This window comes from Cricetulus griseus, chromosome 4 (assembly GCF_003668045.3).
Source record: "Cricetulus griseus strain 17A/GY chromosome 4, alternate assembly CriGri-PICRH-1.0, whole genome shotgun sequence".
Taxonomy (NCBI): Eukaryota; Metazoa; Chordata; class Mammalia; order Rodentia; family Cricetidae; genus Cricetulus; species Cricetulus griseus.
Window position 1 is genome coordinate 135,896,949 of NC_048597.1, and position 11,484 is coordinate 135,908,432.

Genomic DNA, 11,484 nt, shown 5'->3' on the forward strand with positions numbered 1-11,484 from the left:
TGTTGGTTAGTAATGCTCAACATTTCTTCTTGCTTGCTAATAATCTGCAGCGTTTGCTAGTTATAAAGTTTTGTAACTGTTTCTTGGTGTGTTCTTGGTGTGTTCCTTTGTGTATAATAGAAAGACAAAACCTTTTACTGCCCAAGGTTTGTTGGGAAGTGTAGTGGGTTGTCCCGCGCGGGCTGTATTTCTCGCCAGCAAGAAATCATACACGGGACACTCGGATCCTTCTGCAGACAAGCTTTAATGCGTCTTGAGAGGAGAGCATAAGCTTATCAGAGCGGAGACCCTGAGCCAAGAATCCCGTCCCCTAATAAAGGCTGGCAGCCGCCGCCTGGGACGTGTCACCCCATGATTGGCTGTAGCTCATCCGGCCATATGACGCCACGGAATAGGCAGAGATCAAGGAATGGAAAATTACCCAGCGCCTGCGCAATAATCTTGTTTACATTTGGTGCCTGCCGGATGCAGGCGCCATCTTGTAATGGAGAATGCAGGGACGGCTCCCTACAGTGGGTGGAGTGGGGATTTCAGGGCTTGAGTTTCAGATTATAGAGGAAATATTTGCTGGGTTGGTATTTTCCAGTGTAGACTAGGGGTAGGATCAGCCTGTGATGATTCTTAAAACCTTTCTTCTAAGATATGGAGTATCTGAGAAAAGCAGAACTATCTTAGAGAATGTTCTGGAAAAGTAGCACGCAGTAAGCTCTACGCTGTATGGGAGGGCATAAGAAGTGCATGCTCCTTTGTTCTTTAATTTCAGTTTGTTGTTATACCCAATCTGCTGCACTGAAACTCAGTCTCAGACCTCCCTGGAATGATGTCCCCCAAATCCTGGGACATTCATTCAAAATATGCTCTGGGAGGGTCTCCTGATCATAGAGGGGACCACCTAGGTGCTGAACTGACTCTTTGCAAAGCTTTGCCCCAGCTCTAATTTCTGGCTCAGGTGCTGCTACCTCTCCAGGGGGCTACCAAGAAGGTAGGACTTCCACATTTGGGGTCATAGGTCTCCTCCCTTCCAGTCCTACAGGAAGTCCAGAATCTCAGATAGGCTCTGTTCTCCATCATCCAGAGAAAATAATAGGCAATCTGTCCTTGAGACAAAATGGTGGCCTCTGCCCCAGGATGGAGAAAAGACAAGTTATCTAAGTCAGCCAGTGTCTCTGAGAAGGCTGGTGAGATGTGGTGGGAGAATTTGTTTGAGGATGGAGTATGAAGCCACAGCGGAGAGCTTTAGGGCCTAGAACGTCCATTGCTTTTCTTTCTCCCATTTTGAGCTTAGCTGAACCTCCAAACCTGCAGAAGCTGCTCTGCACCTGCCAGCCACAGGGTGCTCATCTCTTTGTCAGCTGTTGACATTGTGGTTGTTGAGGGACAGTCTAATTTGACTGTCATAGTGTCCCTGCAAGGTTAGTGGAGCAGTCTGCAAACCCATTTTCCAGATTTCTTACAAGGTACACCCAGCATTACAAAGCAATTCAGTGGCAGGGCAGCAAGACATGTCATCAAGATAACTTGATTTTTTTTTTCTGTTTAAGACCTTGAAACTTCATTGGGTATTTAGATCAGATCTTTGTGGCAGGCCTTAGTGACCTGTGAGATCTGCTTTTGCCAGAGAAGAGGCTGGATTAACCTTGCTCTGCGTCCTGGATACTTTGTTGATAGACTTTTATCTAACCTGTGTTGCCACGTTGTACATCATTGTTTCTGGGAGGTGGAGCTGGAGTTAGGACACACTTCTTTTGAGACTGGAATCCACATCTTGAAGACTGTGCTTGAGAAAATTTGAGACTTTACTAACTCTACAAGTAGATTCTTGAGGCAGTTGTTTCTTTGCAGTTATTAATTCAAGTCCCAAAGAATAATGACAGGAAATGTATTTCTGACTACTCAGAAGTGACTCATTACGGGACTATTTGAAACTATGTATTTTTTTTTTTATCAGAAAGTACAACTCTCTATGGTCAATGTTATCTCTTCAAATCCAAGTGATCTTAAAATCCGGCTACCTACTTCCCTTCAAAACAACAGATCTCAAAGCTGAGGAGGAGAAAACCCACTATTCTTTGCAAGGCTGACAGCTTCTCTTGCTCCCATTGCATATCGATCATGACATCCTCCTCTGCAAAACAAGATAGACAAGATGGACATTTCCATCCCATCGCCAATGACTGCCACTCCTTGGGAGATACCAGGATTAGCAGAGGGTGTATAATCAGCAGACCCTGGCACAGTTTCATGGTCTATAGTAAAACAGGAAGACTGGGGAGAGCTGCTGAAAGCCTTTCTTGGAGGGCTTTTGTGAAGAGAAAAGCCTTTGAGTGTTTCCTCCCTAACAAAGGATGACTAGGGGCTCCTCGGTCATTTCCCACGTGAGTATCTGCCAATAGCAAATATCAGGTTCATTAGTGGACATCTAACCCCATCAAGGTGAGGCAGGGAAAACCCAACTCTACTGGACCAGCCAGATGCTCTAACAGACTACTAGGTCCCCAAATAGTCATACGTCTTTAAGTCTAGTGACTGTTCTTTTGTCCTGGAGCAGGAGGCTTCCAGACAGCAGTGGTCTCAGCGCAGGCAGCTCTCAGGGGCTTGTTGCATTGGAGGGAAGTGGTCTATATCTGTCTTTTTTTCCCTCAAACACTGCCTGGGTTTGACATTTCCTGAGATAGCAGTTTGCTCCTAGAGCTGGCACTCAGCTCTTCCTGCCAGGAAGACAATGAGTATTATGGGAAGCTGGGACTTGTCTGGAGATAGGATTCTGGTGGCAAAGAAGGGTACATGCCTTGTAGACAGGGAGCATGGCATGCATAGAAGTACATGGTGGATGAGCTAGAGCTAAAGCTTCCCTGTCAGCTGACTGGTGTCTGTCTGAAGCCTATATGGGTGAGCTCAGAAACGTCTGCTGCGGAAGCAACCATGGGTTTTCAACATCAGCCTATCCCCACAGCTTCATTTTTCCTCAGAGACTGTTAGCAATACAGAAATCCTTGCTGCAAATAATTGTTTTACAATCTGCGCTGGGATTTTTATTCCAGGGCTGGTCTAGACTAAAAGCAAGAGAGGAAGATCTCGTTTCCGGGGGACATGAGATGGAAGGAGCCTTTGAAACCGGTTCCTGCGTGAAAAACTACAGGAGTGTCAGCCTGAGCAGGCAGGGTGAAGCCGGGGACGGTGAGCTATAACAGTCTCCACAGGAAAGGAGAAGTTCAGCTTTGGCCCTGCCTCAGTCTCAGGAATCTTGGTGATTGGCCTGACCGAGAATTCCAGAAGTGGACATCCCCTGGATTTGTGTTCTGAAGTCAGATTTCACCGCTGTGGTTTATGTGCCCGACCCCCTGAAGTTCCTGCTCCCGTTGTGGCAGGGAGCCTGGATAGTCCTGGCCTCTGATGCCGGTGCCCTGTGGCCACACAAACACTCCGAGGCTCCTTCTGGAGCCACAGCTTCTGGGAAAGACATTTCGGAAGTTTCCTGTGGCTGTGACAAATTGCTCAGGTCTGCACCACAGCAAGGCTGTGACCTGCCTTTCTCCACCTTGGCAAGCTAGCTTCTGAAGCTGGCAAAGGTCCCATGTCCCTGCAGGCTCTGCTTCATGGGAGTCAAAGGGGAGGACCAATCAAGTGTCCCTGTCTGTGGAGACATGGTATGATGGAGAATGAGGTAGACAGTGATCAAGTTTGGGACCCGAGAAAGTCTGTGGCTTCAGGCAGATGGAGAGGCTGGGGACATGCAGAAAACAGTTTCTTGTGGAAGATTTTATCAATGGAAAGGTCACTTGATTCCTGCCTTTTCTAACCACTGATGTGTGACTATGTCAAGGTGGTGGCATGTCCTGGAAGGCAGCGTTCTGGACCCTGAAGCACGATGATATTAGTTTCCGGAGGACCAGAGACCCCAAGCCCACTCCCGGGCACAGAGAGGTTGACTGGCATGAGTTTCCCTGCCTTCCCCTTCTCTAGGGTTCTACCCTTCCCTGTCTGGATTTTTAAAAAATACATTTCTGAATTTAATAGTCCCTTCTTGGTAACTGGAAGGAAGACAAACCTTGACTATCTGGCATCTTAAGGTTGAAGTCTCAGTTTTCTAATATCTAACTACTCGTCGAAACCAAGTTATTTCCACGAATGAAGTCTTTGGGGGACTTGCTTCAACCAACAGGCCAGAGGATAATTAGCACATTAGTTATTTGATAGCAAATTGATTCTCTTAGGACATAAATATAATTAAAAGCAGTTTGTTCTAGTGTCTGCTGTTTAACCGTTGCCCACTGCATTCTGGGGTTTTCACTTAGCTTGCCAAATAAACTCAGACTTTGTGAGTTCACAAGCTAACCTCTGGCCGGTCCCACTTACTCTAAATATATTCTGGTAAAATGGGTTCAGCAACTCAAGGCATTTTCTGTTCGTTTGATTGTTTTGTTTTGTTGTTGTTGTTATTTTTTTTCCCCTTAAAGGGATCAAGAACTCTTACCACTGTTGTGGAAAGCCACCTGTGAACTTCCTCTAATATGAACTTGGGCACACAGGGACCTCCTTGAATGTCACACTTACCTTGTTCTGGGACCATAAAGAGATGTATTTTTGTTTCCCATCCTAAACATTGTGTAACTCACTCCTCATTTTCCCACGGAGATTATGGTAATATGGGGGAGTGCTGTCGGTCTCTGGGATAAAGCACCTTGTAAAACAACCATGGGGGATTCCAAATCTGCCTTAATCAACCTTTCTCCAGATCTGCAGACCAATAAAATTGCTTGCATTCTTACCACAGCTCAGCCGCTAATTTATTTCTCTCCCTCTGCTAAAGCTGTCACTGCTTAAAGGAGTTCATTTGTCAGGTCTAGGGAAGTACAATTCACGGGACCTCTTGCAAGTACTATCTCAGTTTATAAATTTCATGAATTACAATTTACTGCACCTCACCCTGCAGAGTCTCATGTTTAATAAATGGTGGCTCATCTGCAGACACACGTGCATATGGGCCCTGGGACCATGGCACTGAAGGGGCTGTAGGCTGCATGTGGCTAGCACACAGGCATGGCTGTTCTATAAAGAATTCAGCCTCCTGAATTTTCCCCTTCCCTGCAAGGACTTTTTGCATTCCCCAAGTTTTGTTTTTCACAGGGACACAACATAAAGGACACCAGACACCTTGTGTATATGTTTGTGTTGTGTGGAGGGTTAGGTCTCGGGAAGAACTTAATTCCTTTCAAAATGTAGAGACTTTCAATTTAGGGGTTGCATTAATGATGAGAACCCTTCCTTCCTTCCTTCCTTCCTTCCTTTCTTCCCTCCCTCTTTCTTCTTTCTTGTACTTCAGATTTAGCCTAGGCTCTTGAACATGCTAGGTAATCACTCTATCACTCATCTATTTCACTGGATTCCTCAACTATATATTATAGACAGGGTATTGTCATGTAACCCAGGAGGGTCTTCACCTGTTATCCCCTTGTCTCGGCCTTCCAAGTACCTGGGATTCAACACCCAGCATGAAAACCTTTTTTCTTTTTACATTTTCATTCCCAGCTTGAACCTTCTGGAAGCTTCAGGGATTTCTCACATGCACCTGGAAGCTAGTCTTATTCTCGCCCTCCTCTTCTCTTAACTCCTGTAAGACATCCTCCTTTCCCTTCCCTATCCCTCACCCTGGCATCTTGCCATGGTCATGGATTTTGGCTCCCACCCAGCACTTTGCAACCTTGACTCAGTGCCCCCGTTCTCACCAGTTCACTGAATGACGTCATTTCTTATGAAACTGATGTTCTCATTTCCACTGGGCATGTCTTGGTTTTCACTGTCCCCCAGTCTTCCACTACGGCGTAAGCTCAGGTATTGGCTGGGATGTATCTCCCAGAATTCACATGTCCATTCCTAAACCTTTATGTCTTAGAATGTGATAATATTTGGACACATCACCTGAAAGCTGATAATTAGTCAATATGATATCATTAGTGTGGCCTCCAGTCTAACATAGGAGGTGTTCTCATTGGAAAAGAGAGTCAGACATAGGTTCACACAGAGGCCACACCATGTAAAGGCACAGATGGAAGATGCCCATCCTGTTTTGGGATCAGAACAAGGGTAAGGAATAGGTCTGGAGACAAATAGAGCTTGTAGAGAAAGATACTCCTACAACCCTGCCAGGTGTTGTGGCACAGCAACCAGTTCTTATGAGCTGGGGTCCTGAAACAGTGGAAATTTATCCCTCACAGCTCTGAATGTCAATATCAAGGAACTGGTAGATCCACACTCTGTTGTAAGCTCTTTTAGCCTCTGCTAGCTTCTCCATGGCCTTTTCCTGTTCTCTGTTTGACATGTGTCACTGGATTTGGTACCCATCTGGGCTATCCAGTATGGTTTCATTTTAAGGTACTTAACCGAATGGCACCGGAAAAGGACCTTTACATGTTCCAGGGATAAGGCATGACATATTGTTTGGGAGACAACTGATCTACTCACCACAACCTCCTTAGTTATGCTCAAAATATTCCTTCAAGACCTATGTATTCCTTCAAGGAGCCCAAGAGTCACCTTCATTAAGAACTATTTTGTGAATTATACTATCACACACACGGTGAGTCCTGGACCTTGAAGGCCTTTGCTGCTGCTGTACGTGACACTTATTGCCTTGACATTTTTGCCCGTGTGGCCATGCATAGGATACTCAAGGGCAGAGCAGGACCTTGTTCTCGGCACCTCTGGCCACTGCCATCTCCTCTCACTCACAAGGACTAAGGCTTGGGTCTAAGCTCTGGTCGTGTCTTTTGTTTGGGGTCACATGACATGCCCCCCCACATTCCAAAGCCTTGTCTGGCTCTGTCTTGCATCTGAAACACTCACTAAGCTCCACAGGTATCTGCAACATGCCCTTGCTTTGTTTTGCCTGCTTCTCACTGGGTCTACACCATAAGTTACTTTCCAGAACAGTCCTCAATCTAGAAGATGCTCCATCAGAAATAAGCCTAGGCAGGACTAAAAGCATGGAGATGGACACAGCATTGTCATAGCCCTTCTGTGTGTGACTTTGGTCTGGAGTTTGGGGTAAAGAATGGGTCTCATATTTGCAACTCCATTTCAGACCAACAAGCAGGTGATCTCATCCTGGGTGGCCAGTGTACTTTGTTCAAAGAAGCTTCTGAGTCTTGCAGAGGAAACCCTCAGTTACCCAGAGCACTTGGGAAATGAGAAGCACTGCTCTTTTGAATTTGTAGTTTAAAATTACATTTGAGGCCAGTGAGATGGAGCAGGGAGCAGGTAAAGGCACTAGCAAGGAAGTCTGGTCACATGAGTTTGTCCCTGGGAGCCCACATGGTGGAAGGAGAGAATTGACTCCTGTAAGTTGTCCTCTGACACCCACACATGAATGATAGCATATGTGTGGCCATACCCCAGCATGCCAGCACACATGGGGGGTAGGGGAGAGTAAGGGTGACAGAGACACAGTATATAAATACAATGTAATACGATGAAAAAGAAAACCCTTGTTTGTAAACCCAGGTTGTAGTCTTTGTCAATAACACCTTTCTCTTGTACCAGTCAGACATCAGCACTGTGCAGAATGACCTCCCTCCCTGTCCCTGCAGGAGCCACAACAGACGCAGGCTTGGGAAGGGAGCTGAGCCCTTCTATCCATTTGTGTTGGAGTCCCCTATCCTCTCCAAAAGTGGAGTAACATAACTCCCCTTTAAAAGAAAGCGTCACTTCTGAACTAATTTGTTTTCATTTTTCCTTCTAGAATGCTAAGATTATTTTCTTGGTAGCAATTAACCACATCTATACAGGAATAATACAATAAATAACCCTGTAGATAAAAGTTTGGGCTTGTATTCTGTGTTTCTGCTTGAGTACTTTTGGTGCCGAGGGAAGCTGTGTGGTGCCCATGTGGAGTGCAAGTGATGAAGAAACACTAACGAGGAAGCATCTGAAAACTGGCTTTTCAACCCCGTGCTTAGCTGCATTCCCTCATCTAAACACTGAGAGCAGTTCTTATGTCAGCCCGCCTTAGGGGATCATTATGGGGATGTCATGAAATGTCCTGGAGATGCTGTGTAAATACAACACTACACGGCCTTCCTCTGGCAGTACTGGTACTGAGCCTGGGAAAAGCACTGAGAGTTGTAATACAGGCTCGCCATTGGTCCTTAGCCTCCTTGCCATTTTATTTCCCAGCTCCCTTTTCCTCACATCTGGCTTGGGCTTCCAAACACATTATCATCAGGCCACATGAGGACCCTGCCTCCAGCCAGACCTGCCCATACTTTTCTTTCTTCAACAAGCCCTGGATGCTCAGTGGGCTCCTTTGTTATGATCCAGGAAGAAGCTAAAATCTGCTCCTTTACCCTACATAAAATCTGCCTCTCTTGGGTCAAAGGAGAAGAAGGAGGACGGGAGGGAAAAAGGATTAGACGCCAGGGAGACACTAAATACAGTTTTCCTTTGACTGCTGGAGGAGATAAGTGCCTTAAAAAAGACAGGAATTGTTTGCTTATAAGTTGAGAGCAGCGGGTTTATCACCTAGTGCCATAGATTATGTTGAGCACTGTAATCAGGAGGAAGAGCAGCGGGAGGCTACAATAACAGCGATAGGGGCTATTCCGACTCCACATCAACCCCCCTTGACTCACTCGCCCTGGGTGCAAAGCGTTTATGTTACAAAACAATGCCAGGTCCTGCCCCTAGAGTCTAATGTGTCTCACCAGCGCGGCGAGGAGCTCCGCTGCTAGGGAGATAGGGATGCTCCTTGGCTGGGGCTGATGTCACCTGAGAAGCTGGATGGGATGATGATGAGGGCACTCTGGGATTTCCTCCCCCAGAGTGCAGTGGGGGCCCAGAACCAGAATCCAGAGGCAACGGGGAAGGCAGTAAACGCCTGGTGCAGAATAATATTTAGGCAGGATGTTCCTTGAACCATGGGAGCCGTGAAGTTTCCTGGGCCTAGAAACTTCAGGTGATTAATTTCTTCAGTCCCAGTGGCGCCCAGTGTCTCCAAGAACACCCGGGTGGCTCCTAGATGAGGTCACTGTTCATCATTTAAGTCTTGTTGGTGCAGCTAGGGGAACTAGCAACAACTTCCACCGACCCAAACTTTTCTGCTTGGTTGGTTGGTGCTGTTCATTCAGTGGGGTGGTCTGAAAGGTGAGGCTCTTGTAGCGACTGGTCGGGTGCAGGGATAACTGCCAGCAGCCCAAGAGCTGTGCTGGCTCCAGGGAGACCTGCAGTGATGTTAGTCTTCTATGGGCATGTAAATCAACTCCAAGAGCCGTGCCCTCCCATACGTTGACAGTGTGTTTGCATTCTGATAAATCACCCTCCTGACCAAATGGATCTGGCCCAGATTAAATGTCTCCTGATTACGCAGTTTATTCACGTTGTGTCTCACTGTGACTCCAATGCTTTCTCCAAGGGCCAGACTCAGTGTCCAATAAGGTGGGTAGCCCGCGTTCCTTGAGGATCCGGCTGCTTGAGAAAACTCAGGACTGGAGGAGGAGGAGGCTTGAGGTTCAAAGAGGCACCCCGATGGTCCCCTGACGATGAGCTCAGAGCATGCACACATCGCCCATGCTCTCCAAAGTCTTTCAATAGAAGCCTAGGCTCTCTCTCTCCCCAAACTGCAGCCTCAGCTTAACCTTTCCAGCTCCATCTCTTGCCAAACCTTGACTAGGTATTTTTTCTGCTTGCAAGACCCAAGTCTTTAGTTTTCCCAAACAGCCTATGGATCTATGCCACCATGCTGAGCTCCTTTGGCTTCATCGCCCTTCTTTCTGGTAAGCTTCTACTCATCTTTGGAAACCCAGTTCAGGGGTGCCCTTCCTATAACCTTGGGGGCTTCCAACTCTTTATTGTCACCGTGAAACAGATGGAGTGGCCACTGACTGGCAATCAGGGTGCCCAGATTCAAGCCCTGGCTCTGCATAAGCTATTTGTCATCTCTTTCAGATTCCTTCCTGGTGAGGGAGGTCACTCTGTTGACCACTGTCTTGTGTACCCAGTGAACAGTTTAATGAGGAGAGCCAGGTCTAGCAGGTGTTTTTCTGGCATCTTCTTGAAGGTTATTTCTAAGGCTCCCTGTGACCCCCCAGGGGCAAAGCAATTCCTAAGGACAGAGTGCCATCTGGGCTAAACTCTGTTCCCAGCCAGGCAGGCATCCTCCACCCGTGGCCTGATACTGGTGTTTTAGATATAAGGGTACAATAGTCTGGGTTGTTTTTAGAGAAATGAGAAGTAGCTAAATGTCATGTGGCTGTGCAGTACTGCATGTGTAAATGTGTAAGCAGAATCCTCTTCTAAACATTATAGGAGGTCCACCTAGTTTATGTTCCTTACTCCTGTACATGTGATCTTTTAGAAATGTACCCGACCATGATCATCCCTTCTGAGGGCTGCAATGGTTCTTCGTCATCTGTGAGACAAAACCCAAGATATCTGTAGAGGACTTGAAGGCCTCTGTGGTTCAGATCTCATGAAGTCTCCAATTTCTCTGTCTCTCTGTCTCTCTGTCTCTCTGTCTCCCTCCTCCTTCCCCCGCCCTCTTTCTTTCTTCTCCCAGCATATTGTTTCTTCTGTTGCCTGTGTGGCCAATAACAGGGTGAAGTAAGATGGCGACATCAGTGCTCTCAGCAGTTTACATCCTCCTCCCTGTCTGTTGGACATTGAGCTGTGGTTACACATAACCCTTTCCTGGTCCACTGGAACTTGGCAACAAGCTTCCCCTCTGCCTGGGAAATGTCTGTCCCTGTACACTCACAAAGGGATTATTTCCTCTACAAAAGTTTGCACTCTCCCTCTGATGGGAAATGAAATCCATCTTCCTTGTCATGGTGTAGTCAGTTTCCCAATCTGTATTCTTTTCGGTTCCTCCTTCTTATTTTCTGTATTGTTTTCCATTGATGTATGTAACAGATTGTCTCCAAATTTAATGAAAACACCAATAATCATTTATGAGCTCATACTGTTTCTAAGGGTGAGGGATTGCTGTGATCTGAATGCCTGGGTTCTCCTGAAGTTTGAATGGCAACATTCTAGTCTTCAGCATGATGGTTTGAGGAGGTGAAGACTTTGGGAAATGAGCAGGCCAGGAGCGTAGCACCTCATGATCTGGGTTACTGTCCTTATCAAAGAGACTTTGCAGAGTTCTCTTGCTCCTTCTGCCATGGGAGGAGGCAGCAATAGGCCACCCATTTATGAATGAGGAAGCAGACCTTCCCTGTATCTTGATGCTACCGTGATCTTGAACATTCTAGATTCTAGAGCTCTGAGAAATAATTTTCAGTTCTGTATAAGTTACCTGATGTAAGGAAGCCTTTCTGTTCCTCTCTTTCTTTCTCCTTCCTCATTTTCCCCTTCTTTCCTTCTTCCTACCCCTCATCTTTTTTTTGAGGAACAGTATGTGACAGAGACCAGCCTCAAACATTCCATCTTCCTACCTCAGCTACCTTTTTTTTTTTTCTTCTGTGCTGGGGATCAAACACATTAAGAATGCTA

At 46.5% G+C, this 11,484-nt stretch overlaps 1 long non-coding RNA gene across 1 annotated transcript; it reads left to right on the forward strand.

Annotated features, from left to right (window-relative positions):
- The first annotated feature begins 1,563 nt into the window (after positions 1–1,563).
- Positions 1,564–4,773, forward strand: LOC118238771. Its single transcript, XR_004769851.1, has 2 exons — positions 1,564–2,375; positions 3,042–4,773. It is a non-coding gene; the product is annotated as an uncharacterized LOC118238771 (long non-coding RNA).
- The last annotated feature ends 6,711 nt before the right edge of the window (positions 4,774–11,484 follow it).